The sequence below is a fragment of the Athene noctua genome, chromosome 4 (genome assembly GCF_965140245.1).
Source record: "Athene noctua chromosome 4, bAthNoc1.hap1.1, whole genome shotgun sequence".
Taxonomy (NCBI): domain Eukaryota; kingdom Metazoa; phylum Chordata; class Aves; order Strigiformes; family Strigidae; genus Athene; species Athene noctua.
In genome coordinates this window covers 36882230-36896287 of record NC_134040.1, presented here as the reverse complement: position 1 = coordinate 36896287, position 14058 = coordinate 36882230, and the positions used below count along the sequence as shown (strand labels likewise).

General features: G+C 37.1%; 1 protein-coding gene across 5 annotated transcripts in view; it reads right to left on the bottom strand.

Moving 5' to 3' along the window:
• The window catches only part of INPP4B (inositol polyphosphate-4-phosphatase type II B), a 330214-nt gene that overhangs the window by 157912 nt on the left and 158244 nt on the right, over positions 1–14058 (bottom strand). The window lies entirely within an intron of this gene.

Sequence of the window (14058 nt, the reverse complement as noted above, 5' to 3'; positions counted from 1 at the left end):
AAAAGTCAGAGCACTAAACAGCACACAATGCTCTTTTAGACCACGGGGAACAAACTCCCATCTTTTCACCCAACTTGTAAAATAAACCACTTAAATGTAACCTTGTCAGCGATATGAAAACTGGGAGAAGAAGAGATTAAAAAGGAAAAACTTGAGCTCTCTTCTTAAAATTATTTTTTAAAACTTCATGTAAATACATGCACCTTTTAGAATTTCAACCTTCTCTCTACAAATGCTATTATGGCTCAGATACTAACCTATACTCCAGGCTGCAACCAGCACCCTGCCCTCAGACTCCCTGCCAGCCAAGCTCCAGAAATTATGCCACATGGAAATTTTGATTCATGCAGACAGCTAGACCTGGCAAGTTTAGAGTACCATCACGCCAAAGATTTTACAAGAAACAGTCCCTAAACGCATCCCCCCCAAAAAAACAAACCAAAATAAAACCACTTCAAGAAAAATCTAACATACAAGGTGAACATTCTTGGGCCTTTTTTTCAAACACTTAAAGGCTGCTTTGTCTAATGCCACCTTTTAAAACAGGTTTCATTTCATGGAGGATTAGAAAACAAATCTGAGCCAAACCAAATGTCCCCCCCAAAACCACTGTATTCTTTGGGAAGGTGAAGTGTTATTACAGGTGAATGGTCTTACAGCATCAGCATAGGCTCATTTGGGAGAAAGTGTTTATCTGCTTAAAATAAGTGTAGGAATGGTATATTAATTCAATAGTAATTAAAATGTTTCCCTCTTTGAAAAAGGCAACTTAAGTATTTCATTGAGAAATTAAGTGGCTTTTATAAAATATTATAGTCTGCTTCTCATAGTTTGAAGGACTAATCTGAATGAGACATGAATAAATCACATGAATGAGAAACCACAAATAAAATTAAATAGTTGCTTGAAATTACTATTTTGGTGTAGGTAAGCAAATAACACATACTTCAATATTCTCTGAATACAATTTTTTTTAAATAACATAGTAAGAAATACACCTGCATAACTCATTGTATTGTGCTTTCTAGTAATACCAGTATCTATTGGCTGGATTTTTCAAGGAGAATAAAATGTACACAATGCTCTAAGTTCTGTATTTACAGAGGCTGAAACGGAATTTATTGCCCCTCACCCAACTTTCATACCCAACATCACACGCAGAAAAACCCATTACAATTTATTATATCCAATGTTATATGACCGACTGTGGAAGCAAATGGTGCCAACACCACCACTTAACCAGAAAGCCTGAGGCACAGAAAACAAGAGTGTGCAGGTATACAGTGTAATTACACGAGCTCTGGATTAGCAAAGCAATTGAAGGGAAACATGGGGTCCCCTTCATTTTACCTGAGCTTTGTACTTCTATCACACAACTTTTTAGCCTTTGTATTATTCATATGTTAGCTAATTCTGTATTTTGCACTACAAACTCAAAGACAAAGATGTACTATCTTGAGGCTCCACAGTACTGATGGTTATTTCTCCAGTAACTCCTTCCAGGGCTTTGTAACATGTGTCATTACTCCTTCCAACCACTAATACCAAAGGAATGAGGACTCAAAGCCCGCTTCAGAGATCCAGCTCTATTTGTATGCAAACAAACAAATCCAGCTCTTACTATATGCAAACCTGATATAGAAAGGGCTGGCCTACTTAAATCTTAACGTATCAAAGTGTGGCCACACTTTCTACATCAATCTCTCTGCCTCTGTGTGTATGTCTCCCTCCCCCGACACTTTCTTGCTGCCATGTCCCTTACCAATTTTTTTGTTTGGCCAGCTACTTCCCATCTCCCACCCATCATGTCCCCAAATCAAATTTCAGCAGCCGTGAAACAGAACAGCCAAACAAATTAGTGTGGTGTGTCATCTGCAGAGAGCAATGACGGCATTACTTGCTATGCGCTGCTGAATCAGGAAACTAGTCATTTAGAACACATCTGAAAATGAGACCCTGAGATTCTTCCTAGCATCTGCCTCACAACATGCACTTTGTGTTGGGATGTTGGCCAAGACACTCACCATGTCTCTTCTCCCAGGTTTCCAGGGCTGGGTATCAGTGGAGAAGGACTACAGGGTGTTACTGCAAAACATATCTGCTACAGTCCTGAGGTTGTCTCAGAAACTCATTTTCAAAATAAAGTTTGCTTATTTCCAGGTCAAAATCTTGAGCTCTCATCACTTGGTGGGGAACATGGTAGCAAAAAACATCTACACACTTCCAAACCACATATGCTTACTTTTATCGTCTCTCAACTAGAATTCATAAAAATGTTAAAACCATCTGAAAACACATTTGCTTTTTGTTATAAAATGAAATTATGCTTTTTATCCCTAATAAAGCTACGCAATTTGTTTCAAACCTAGAACTTTTCCCCAGTCCCTAGACCCATATTAAACTAGTTGCCATTACCATATAAAGTATCTATTGCACCCGATTTCAGACAGTGCAACCTCAGTTGTGGAAAGTGCCAAGCAGTCAGAATACAAAACACCTGGTCTGAAACAGTCAGGGCCTACAGTGCTGAGCTCCCAAAGTCAGAAACAACCTCTTTCATTTTAATCACATGTGAAATGTGATGCTGTGCAGGCTAACTTACAGCATCTCAATAAATTGCTATAAATGACAATCATTCACTAAAGAAGCAAATAATTTATTGCTCCTTCTGTTTGTAGTAATTCTAATGCATCAAAAATTATAACCTAATCAAAAGCACTAAGTTATACAGTCTCATAAGTTTACCACAAATGTATCACAGATGCAAATATAGTAAATATAAAATTCATTACAATTTCTCTTGAAAAAGAGATTGACAATCCAGAACATTTTATGTTACTTTAGCTAAGTGTTCAGATCATAAGACATATGAACTATGTCATGTAAATAAGCTGAATTTCCAGTTTTTCCTGTGTAAAGCACAGACTACTCATATTCAATAGTATTTCAATGGGTATGTCCGGTATGTCTAACTAAAGGGGAAAAAAAAAATGAATCAGGTAACTCTAGGAACAGCTTCACCTAACAGTTTCAGGAACACTAAGAAACCAGCACGGTCCATTTCAGGCATACAAAACAGGCTGCACACCTAACAGAAAAACAAACTATCAATCTGGAAAAAAGTGAACTGGCAGCAGGAAGGGGTAAAACAAACCAAAACCAAGGCAAATAATAGTTTGTTTTTTCAAACTAGGTGATATCCCTTCACTTCTTGTTACTCTTTAACAACTTCAATAGATAGCTCATGGGTTTTGGGGGACAATATTTAAGATAGATGTTAAAAATGCCAGTATCCCATTCCTGTGGATTTTAATGCAACTGGAGTCAACAGGCTTTTTGTGTTCTTTGTACTGCATGTACATGATTATGATGTTTCACATGTCTAAAAACAGACATAAAAACTTTAAGCCCGCTGGTCCTTGCTACAGGAGCTTGTTCTTGGAGCCAGTGAGCTGAGGAACACTCTAAGGAGCAGGGGAAAGCAATCCGCCGCTGTACTAGTACAAAACACTCTGCACTAGGGATAATTCTAAATCAAGACAGATTTATCCACCAGGAGAGGACTGCTGACTGATAAGTCCAAGGTTGTCTTAATGGACAACGAAACTCTGGACACAAGTCTCACACAGTGTTGTACATACACAGAAAAAGTATTTCAGGAAGCCTCTCCATGGAACAGGATGTATGTACCTATATAACTTATATTGCAAGACCAGTCTTTCTTCTGTCATACCCAAGCCTGAAAGCCATTTGGGCACAGTTAATTATTCAGAAACTTCCTTGCCACAGGAGTGATATTATTTCAGAACAGGGTAGCAATAATTGGGCAGTAACTGTCCAGAGCTTCCACATTCAGAGATAATTTCTTGAGCGAGAGACTTGCAATTACTTCTTTTTGAAAAGACGCCAATTTATTCCCCAGGAACGGAGGCAGTGAGAATCTATAGGTACAACAAATCAAGGACCTCTATGCTTGATTTCACTAAGGCAGCCGTGCATCAAAATCCAAGCCTTCCAAGCATCTCAAAGACATACTGACTGCTGCCTTCTACAGGAAATAAATTATATTTGTTCCACACAACACAGATTTTCTGTCAGGAAGCAGACAATCCTGTCTGAAGTCATCTCAACAGAGAAATGGTTTTCTCCCTACCCAAACTTGGCAATCTGCATTTTAATACAAAACAGATCCATACAATTGCTCATGGTGCAGATGCTTTGCAATCAAATGAATTAGCATTTATCTCAATGCATATAGAAAAAAGCTTAGCACTCTTGACCACTTCTGATATTCCCAGTAAAACTTCTGAAGGGTACAGTAGGGAATATAAAACCGAGGAGCTGCAATCCAATGCTGCCTCTGGTCCCACTCCCAGATTTTGGTGGAAGTAGTACAGACATAAACTTGCTAGATAGTAACACATGCATAATTTTGTGCTAATAGATCCAGGAGAGAGAAGGTAGTACTCTCCACTCTCACTTCTACTCTGCAGAGATGCAGTGATTTTCTTTGTATTGCCTAACAACAATACAGTGACAAATGTCCATAGTCTTTCTGTAGAACCAAAAACCTGAACAATTTAGACAACCATATGTAAGACACACAAAGTAAGACAACTTCAGCCTCCACCAGAAATGACTGTATATATCAAAAAATTTTTTGTCTTATCTCACAACAATACACAAACTAGAATTGGTGCAAATGTACTACTCCTTGGTATGTATGACAACATGACTGCTTATCAACTTCTAGACAAAATGATTTGTCTAATTTCTTCCCAGTGAGAGCACTCTGAATTTCACTTGAAGGTCGCTCAGGTGTAAGTTCAAAATTGATAGAACAGTCTTTGGTAACTGGTATCTTTGGTTTTGCTCTAAACTAAGTTACCTTGATAGCTCTATGAACCATTACCACAGTTATGTTTTAAATGCTGTGCCTTACTGAAATATGCTGAAGCCTGCAGAGAAAGCTGGGAAAGAAAAACAAAACTAGAGGAAGGAACTATAAATAAAATAGAAAGCCATAGTGTTCCCTACTCTGAACTGGATTAAGAAAAAAAAAAAAAAAAAAAAGAAGAAAAATAAGAAAACTTATTAAAATGGTTAGGATAATTTTGACTTTCAGATTTTTCATTTCACATTAGTAAGTGCATACATGACAAAGGGTTTAAGAATAATAAAGACTGCAAGAATAAACATCAACAGCTGCATGGTACTATAAAAATCTTGAACTATTCTTGGTTTTAATATACCATGACTATGATGAAAAGAACTCCAGAGGGGAAAAAAAAAATCCACCAATTCTCAACACCCCAGAATGCTGAAAAAAAACCACCAAAGACTAAATTTAATCACAGCTAATGTCACTGTGCCAGTGACTCCTTGGTAATGATCCATGATCTCATCAATAAGTAATAAACTCAAGGTGAGGGAATTCAGTGTACTTTTCAACGAAAGGAAATCTCTTTCATATAGCATAAAGTTCTGTAAAAATACAAAGCATCTGATACTCTGTTCAACATGGTAACTGCTTTGTACACTAAAACCTTGACCTCAATTGTTGATGTTCATAATGGTCATGCACATTTAGGCTCTTGTGATATTGAGAGAACTAAATGCACAAAATTTTGACCACGCTACAGACTATATTTGTCCTTCATTCTTCTGGCTTTCCAGCCATCACTGTGCAAGCTGCAAACAGTTTCTTAAAAAACTGCAAGTTAGAAAGCAGTGTTTTTTCCCCTCCCTTTATGAACATGCAATCCATGGTGAACAGGACAAAACAAAGAACAGATCAAAACAAAATCCTCATTTCTGGCATGAAGAAAGCCAAGCATGGAGAATTTCAGCCACATGGGAATTTGTTTCTGCAATATACTGCATAATGATTACATAAAGAGGCTTTGATTACTGTAAAATTCAATGATACATGCATTTCTAATGGCACTAGAATTCCTAAATGACTACACAAGCCTTTCATGTTTATTCATCAAATATTTAAAATACAGCACGATACAAAACATTTAACTAGCTAACTCTGAGAGTAATTAACTAAACTCTTCTAACAAAAGCTTCCTCAAGAAGATAAAGTCTCATATTATGTCCAATGCATATGATTCTTACTTAATTTTTAAATAGAATTATTTGCTCAGTTTTACTTTATAATTACAAAATTCCAAATGCAAACATTTAGTGGTACAAGCATATTCGTAACTGTAAAGAACACTTTTGTAAGACACATGGTAGAGGGAGAAAAATCTGTTCTAATAGATTGAATTTCTTCCATTTTCAATTCCCTACAAAACACTCCCCAAGACTTTAAAAGAAAAATCTGTTTCCAAGCTGGTTTTAGGTGCCTGCTTTCATAATATTAAAGCAAGAGCAGACTTACCACTGCTCCATATAAATTTCATCCTTTCAAACCCTATTGCATCTAAATATATTAAATATTATGCAGAAATATTTTTGCCACTGAAGAACTAGATTTTAAATATATTGTGCCTTTTATTTAACATCTATATCTGTAAGTACCTTTCTGTGAAAGGAGATGGTTGAGAATATGAGAACATATTGGATTTTTCAAGAGGCTAAAAAATTAAGATAACAAATACTATAAAATCAAAATAATTTCAGGAAGTCACTCTATTTTCATTAGTACTGAACTGGGCTTTGATAAAAATGGAAATTCCTTAGTGAAGATTAAGAGGCAGAAGCTACACTATAAACATTTATTTTTTCTCTTCTTTCCAACATTTAATACAGTTTCTACAGTTAATTCATTTCTATTAATGTACAATTTTGGCTGCAAGTAAAGCAGGAGGCATAAATATTTTTTTTTTCCTGCAGTATAAAGACAATTAACTTGTAATAGAGTATTCTAAAGCCTTATTTGACAAAAGCACACAAACCACAAAAAATTAAACAGAAGTACGCAGCTGTGATTTTTCAAGGACTTCAATGTATCCACTTAAAGTTAGAAGTGCCTCTATATCAACAACAGAGACATCCATTTGGGGGATTTTTTTTTCCAGGTAAAGAAACTACCAAAAGTGAGTCCAACAGGCAAAAATGGAGCTTTCTGAACTTGAAAAAAATCTTCTTAAATCTTCCGCTTTTTTTGACACACATGAAGTGCCTCTCATTTCCAAACTACCCATCAACTATAGGTAGGCATATCAACTATTGTGTGTATAATCATAATAAGTAGCTATAGCTAAAGGCAAGCACATCCCTGTTTTCTTGAATGTCAGTTACCCTTTTGTACATTCCAGTGTCTGTGCTGGTATGATGGGACTAACTGATCATTCACCTAAGAAAAAAAGGGAAATTACCACTGAGAACTGACAAATCTTATCCTTTGAGTCATTCGAACATTCCTGTGTTGCTGCACATAGTAGCAGTTGTGCTGGCGGTGCCTGGGCTGCCTCTGAGGGCTGCAGTACCCAGCCTGCCGGGAGCACCAACCCCCGGCCTGAGGAGCTGCTCCTCCAGTGCCTTCTCCAGGGGACACCTGGGTCAAGGGCACCGACAGGGAAAGCAGATCAACCCATTCAAAGGACAGAAGCACGTTCTTCAATGTGAGGTCATGTTTTCACAGTCAGATTGCTTCACACTGACTAAAGAAACATTGTGCCGGGCTCTTCTTCCTCTATTCACTGCAGCATGCGTATTTCAGAGGAAAAGACCCCGGCCATCTCCACTAGCCATGTGCCCCTTGAACCCTAAAAGTCATCATTAGAAATGGCAGGGCAGTGCAATAACCACCTTGGATTTGTTTGACTATTCTCTTGTGCTCTGTGCTGGTCTAGTGAGGGATAGAGCAATGAAAGATATCTATGAATATGCATACACAAAGTATTCATGGAAGAATTATACATTTGCAAGCTTTTTGGACAGTGCTACAGAGATTGGAACAATCGTACATATGTTACTGAAATCCTTGGCTGGTTAAAAAAATCTACAGGAAAATGTTACCATTTCCTATTTGGTTCCCTTATTTCTAAGCAATTTCCAAGGCAACCCTTTACATTTTTACAGAATACAATTGGTCTTAAAGCCTGATGTGAGGCAGCAGTACCATTTGATTGACAGAGTAGATCGGAAAGGAAAAGAAAATGGAAAATTAACTAACTGTAGATTACAACTTTCCCTGAAGATACAGGAATAGGGAGGAGTTTGCCTCAATTAGGAAAAAAATAATAAAAGCGTAGGAGAAAAAATAGGAAGAAAAGTAGGATGCTTTCAAAGAGAGAAAAATTTCTGCAAAGCTGAATCCTCCCATTGCACTTTGAAGGACTAGGCACAAAGAGCAGTGAGGCTACAAATGGACTTTAAGTCTATACCTGTTAACTTTCCTGGTCTTGACACTTATCCCCAGTAGCCTTACAGATTCATTAAGATATATGACACCTTATTATACCTGCGGCCACTTTAAAGAAAGATTTTATTTTGATATAAAGCCAAATGTATCCAGACTTTTAAAAAAATACTGAGAAAGACTGACAATAATGCTTTAGGTGGATTCCACATGTATGTGCCCAGAAGAATGAAAACCATTCCCCCAAAAAATCTCTAATAATGGTGTTTAGTAAGAATATATAGTTTGACACAAAAGGAAAACTAAATCTATCATCAAGTATATACTTGTGAAAAAAATTACATGATTTTGAAAAGAAACATGAATATCTAAAGATTTATTGCAAGTATTTCTGTGGGTAGGATCATGGTACCATACAGTACTGCTCTATTAAGAATAATGAGATAATAAGAGTTTCTAATTTAAGGCAGTATTTCTCTACAAATTCTGCAGAGATGACAGTGAACAGAACGGAGAAAAGAAAGAATTTAAAGTGTCTTTTCTTTAAACAAAGTAGAGCATTTTCAACGCTGCTTCAAGTTTTAAAGAAAAACAGCTTCAGTAGTTTTAGTGTTGATTAGAGTGAGGGACTGAGAGTACCCTGGTACAGGCAGAGTGCAGGTAGGTGATGTGCAAGCTTTCACATTTATCTCTGCTAATGCATTTCACATCCTACTCTGCAGTGTTCCTAATATTCAAGCCGTGGGCCTCTTCAGTAGAGATGGCAAACTACACTAAACTGCGTGGTGGTTTTGCGATACAGATCAATGCCCACACGGGAACACGGAATGCTGTCACTTCAGATCTGGCTTCGCAACTGAACTCAAAATGCCTCTTTCATGACAGATGTTCTTAATTTCCCAACAACCCACCCCAGTGTGATTCAATTTTAACAGGGATACTTGCAAGATCAAGAAACACATTAAAAAAAACCAAAAAAACAAAAACAAAAACTCAACTTCTGCAAGTTCAGTTTCATAGTGAGCAAGTTTAATTGATGATTCAAACCTCAACAGTTAGAAGACATATCAATTGAAGTCCAAATAATCGAAAATTGTCACTTTATAATGTATGTTCCCATATCCAAAACTTCATTTCTATCCCTAGTACTCTTAAAATTATCGAATTAATCTAATTTTCTTCTCAGTGATTAAGAGAAAATTTGGGAATTAACAAATGCAAGACCAGACTGTAGAACATGTATTATTTCAACTGCCTTGTACATGTCCAGTTTCTCCTTGCTCTCAGGAGATAGCATTATAGGGGTTGTTTGTATCTTCAATATCACATGTGAATTCCAGTAGTTCTATCCATCCAAAGGATCTACCTTCGGATGGATACATACCCTGCTGGTCTTTACGACAAAAAGCAAAAACATCTGTTAAATCTCTAACCCTAGTCAGTATGCAAAATCTCTGCTTTTGAAGCTTCTTCTCAAGCTTCCGGTTTCCATCCCCTCCTAACAATAAGGGGAATCTGTGAAGGGGTGATGCAGAGACCAGATTTAGAAAATTCCCACCAGATACAGAAAGTTGCTCCTGTCCTCTGCTTCCAGAACCTCTCCATGTGTGTATCAAAAGGAGGCAGTACGAATCACTGCATGTCACACCAGAACATTACAACAGTGTTTACCTCAAGATCTTGCTTCACTTAAAATAAACATGATCCCATCATACAAGATGCAAACATTTTCAACCCCACTTTACAGGTAGAAAAGTTGGTATAGTAAGAATTTAAGCTGTAGGTGTAACTGTATGAAACAAACGCAAGTCAGATGTAGATGCAGCAACAGAACCACGAGTTTTGGAAAACAAGTAAACAGAAGCCTCACCATCACTAAATGTTACAGTACTTGCCTAAAAAAAATAGCCACACTGCTCTACACAACAAAGTTCAGAACACTTGCTTGCAGGAGGTAAGTATATAAATTCTAAACAGAACAGAAAGACTTCTGTCTCCCACATTAGTCACTAGGCTTTCCCTACTCTTAATGTAACACAGATTCATATATTTTGTATTTTCTGCAGGTCTGTCTTTTGGCTGTGGTACCCGACTTACGCTAAGCAGTATTTTCAAAGTGAACAAACCTGTCTTCAGCTTTAAAATTTGCTAGACCAAACTGGGCAAACCTGCAGGCTTACAGGAAACATAATAATAGGTACCTGTGCAAAAGTGGTACAGAGATAATATTTTAATAGGATATGAGCCTCTAGTTCCAATTTGCTTGGACAATTACTTAAAGAACAGGTGCAGTACCAGCATTGCAACAAAACCCAACTATCTAAAAATCTTAAAGACAGTGCAGCTCAAGCCAGCAAAAGATAAATTTGCTCATGGCAATATGGGAAGAAAATCTTTGTGATGTAGAAACAGATGTCACTGTACATTTTTCAGGATATGACATTACCCACTGCTTTGTATGCATGGCTTCACTGGGTATACTTAAATTATATTTCATAACACATTCTATTATCTTCTTAATTCTGACAATATCAAAGTTGGAATAGCATATTCTTTATTAAAAGTTTCTATTTACGTGAAAACTTACAGGAACCAATCACCCTAACTTAGAAAGTCTAGCCAAAACAAAAAGTGTTTCATTATATTAAAAAGCCTCAATTACAGAAAGCCTGACACAGCCAAGATATAATTATGATAAACATCAGACAGAGATGCATAAAAGTGAAAAGTGCAGTTAGAACATTCAGTGTGTCAAGCACAGTGAATGTGAAACCAGCTGCACAGTACTTTAACATAATTAAACTGTACTTCTTACATAATGTAAGTTAAATAACAGGCAAGAGTGAAGTTAACTATCTGCTTTCTGGTATAGGAATGCAAGCATTGCAAGATTATTTTTAAATCTTGTTTTAAAAAGCAGCACAAGTAGCATGTCAGCAGTCCCCCAAAAAAAAATTTCTGGTTGTCTGTCACTGGAGAGCATCCCCTTTCACTTTAGCATTACAACCCGTGTGCACAAACTGAGCAGTATTTAATTATTTTTCTAGGGTGTTTGAAAAAAAGACCTAATAATCTTGTATAGGCAGAGGCAGGTTTAGGCAAAACAAAAGAAAATGCTTTTACCCCATGATATATCCACTCCCTTTTCTGCACCTTCTCGACAGTCTTCTGTTTGTGGCAGTAAAATCCTGCTGAGTTTAACTAACGCACAGAATTCACTTCCTTTAGTTTCATTTGAATTACAGGAGAAATAAGAAAAGAATAAGTATATATTTACAGTGAGGGATATTGGCTACGTTGAACTGTTTAACTGAAGTAACCAGGAGTAGTAGAGCCCTGATGTTGTGGGAATTCTTATTTGTGTAGCTCTTTGTCTAGTTTCTGCAAAATATTTTATAGTCAGGTCCAAGGTTTATTTTGCCATACATGCTCACTTGTATGAGCTGGTGTCTGGTCTGGAAACACGGCCTAGAGGAGCAGAGCATACCTAACAGCCTTGGATTCCCCTCCACCCCCCCAGTGGGTTACCTGTCTGTTAGAGAAATGGTGTGGCTGTGTGTTGCGACCAGAAGCTGTGGCAGCAGTTTCTGAGGAACAAGAAGCCAGCTTTATTGCAGCCTAGGTAATCAGAACTGTGAAGTCACGGCACTTGGAATAGGCTTACTGCCAAAAGGACACATCCCACTTCTTGGGTCATGAAGCAAACATTGAGGTCTGCACTGCTGCAGCTATACTGGTAATGGTATCGTGCTGTAGCTCATTTAAACCTGACTTTTATGAATCTATATACACCTCCAGATTCAGAAAAGTCACCTGAATTAATAGAAAAGTGTGATGGCTTCCAATTATAGGAAAGAAAGCCAAGCCATTAGTTTTATCACCACTGATGTTCTAGGATGTAAACAGAAGTCCAAATACCACCACAATTGAAGTCACAACCTGGGTGACCCAGAGTCATTCACGCATGCTGCAGTCTACCTTAATTTAATCTTACAGCTTTTTTTTTTTTAACCTACATCCAGTTTTAAAACAGTTGAATATTAATAAAAGGCTAAATATATGTAAACCAGAGATGGGATTAACATTTTCCTCTACAAAAAGATACCATAAACTATAAACCCAGAATGTTTTACATAGGAACTACATAACTGCTGTGACAAAAGAGAAAGGTATTCCCTCCTGTGACTTACGAACTACATTAATGGGATTCTCTGGGAATGACTCTAGTCCTCTACTACAATTATAAAGAACAGCTATAAAAAGTTCTTAGAAGTTTGCAAAAACATATATTCATTCTCGTGGCTAGATCTTGTCCTGTATAAGTGGCAGTATAGAAGTCTGCAACTAGAAGAGTAGTAGTACAAGGATAGGTCTATGTATCAAGTCCACTTTTTTTTGTTCACAGATAGCATATTATTTTCCATCATCTGTCAGTCACAAGGGACAAGGGAAGTGACAAAGTCAAACTCCTTTCACTCAATTCCTGTATCTGTCCATGGGTGACAACTCTACTGGAGAAACAGCAGATCCTGTTTTAAGCCCCTGTAGTCTAAACCGTGACCAAAAATTAAAACATACACGTTGTGAAAATGTGTGTACATGTCCCTTCCCTGGTTACCCATAAACAGAAGAAAATACCTTAGTCCATAAAACCTGAAAGAAATCCAGATTCTGTGTCTAAAATATTCCACACATTCCCATTAAAGAACACAGTGAAGAGACAGATCCAACTTGTTTGCTCACAGGAGTCCAAAATTGAAATGAACATATCAACTATTTTCTGTCTGAACAAAATTAGAAGTTCTCTAAACATACAACTTATGTAAGAAGTTCAAAGACAGTTTCAAGTTGCAAGTCATGCCTTTGATTTCCTTCTTATGGATAATGAATGGATATACAGTCATGACATGAGCTTGCACTGTCTTTAATCATACTGGAGGCCAATTACAGATATGTAAAGAGCAATTCAGCTAATTAAACACAGGTGTCAAGGGACACTTTTGATGCCCAAGAGAAAACTATCAGCTGGACTCCAGCTGCCACAGAAGAAAAACAGAGATCTCCGATAGGTCCTATGATATCTTCTGGGTCTGTAAGGTTATCCTAGATCACCTGGAGCACAGAAAATGGCACTCAAGGTCTATATTTGGCAGTTAAATTACTCAAATACTTCCACTGATGTCCATATAACATCTCAAGTGAGTAACTGTTTCTCAGCATAAAAAGCTGATATTGTAACCAAAAGTGTACAACATTGGATCCCAAAATGATTCACCTTTAGCAGTGACACAGAAGATCTTGGACGCTTAAAAATCAATAACAGCAGCAGCCACAGGACAGCTGTGGGTATCACCACGCAAGAGATTAAAATAAAATATGATTATCTCTCTCAAACATCAGGTTACTGGCTCTATCATCATTATGGTTTGGGCATATAAGTTAAATATTGTCAGAAACGTATTTCTGAAAAATTATTCACAGTGGTGTTATCTCAGTCTATTCCATATGTTCTCTGCCATAAAAAAGCACACAAGGGTAATCTTTTATTTGCCAGGAATACCTATGCTGATTCATGTAATCAATTAAACAATAGCAAAGGGTCCATCTTAAGTGCATGGTTCTCCTCCTCTATTCTCTAATATAACAACAAAAAATAAAGTACATTTTAAGTATAAAAGAAGAGCAAAACTAATTCTACATAAACCTATTTTCCCAATTTGCAAACTTTCTATTTCTCAATA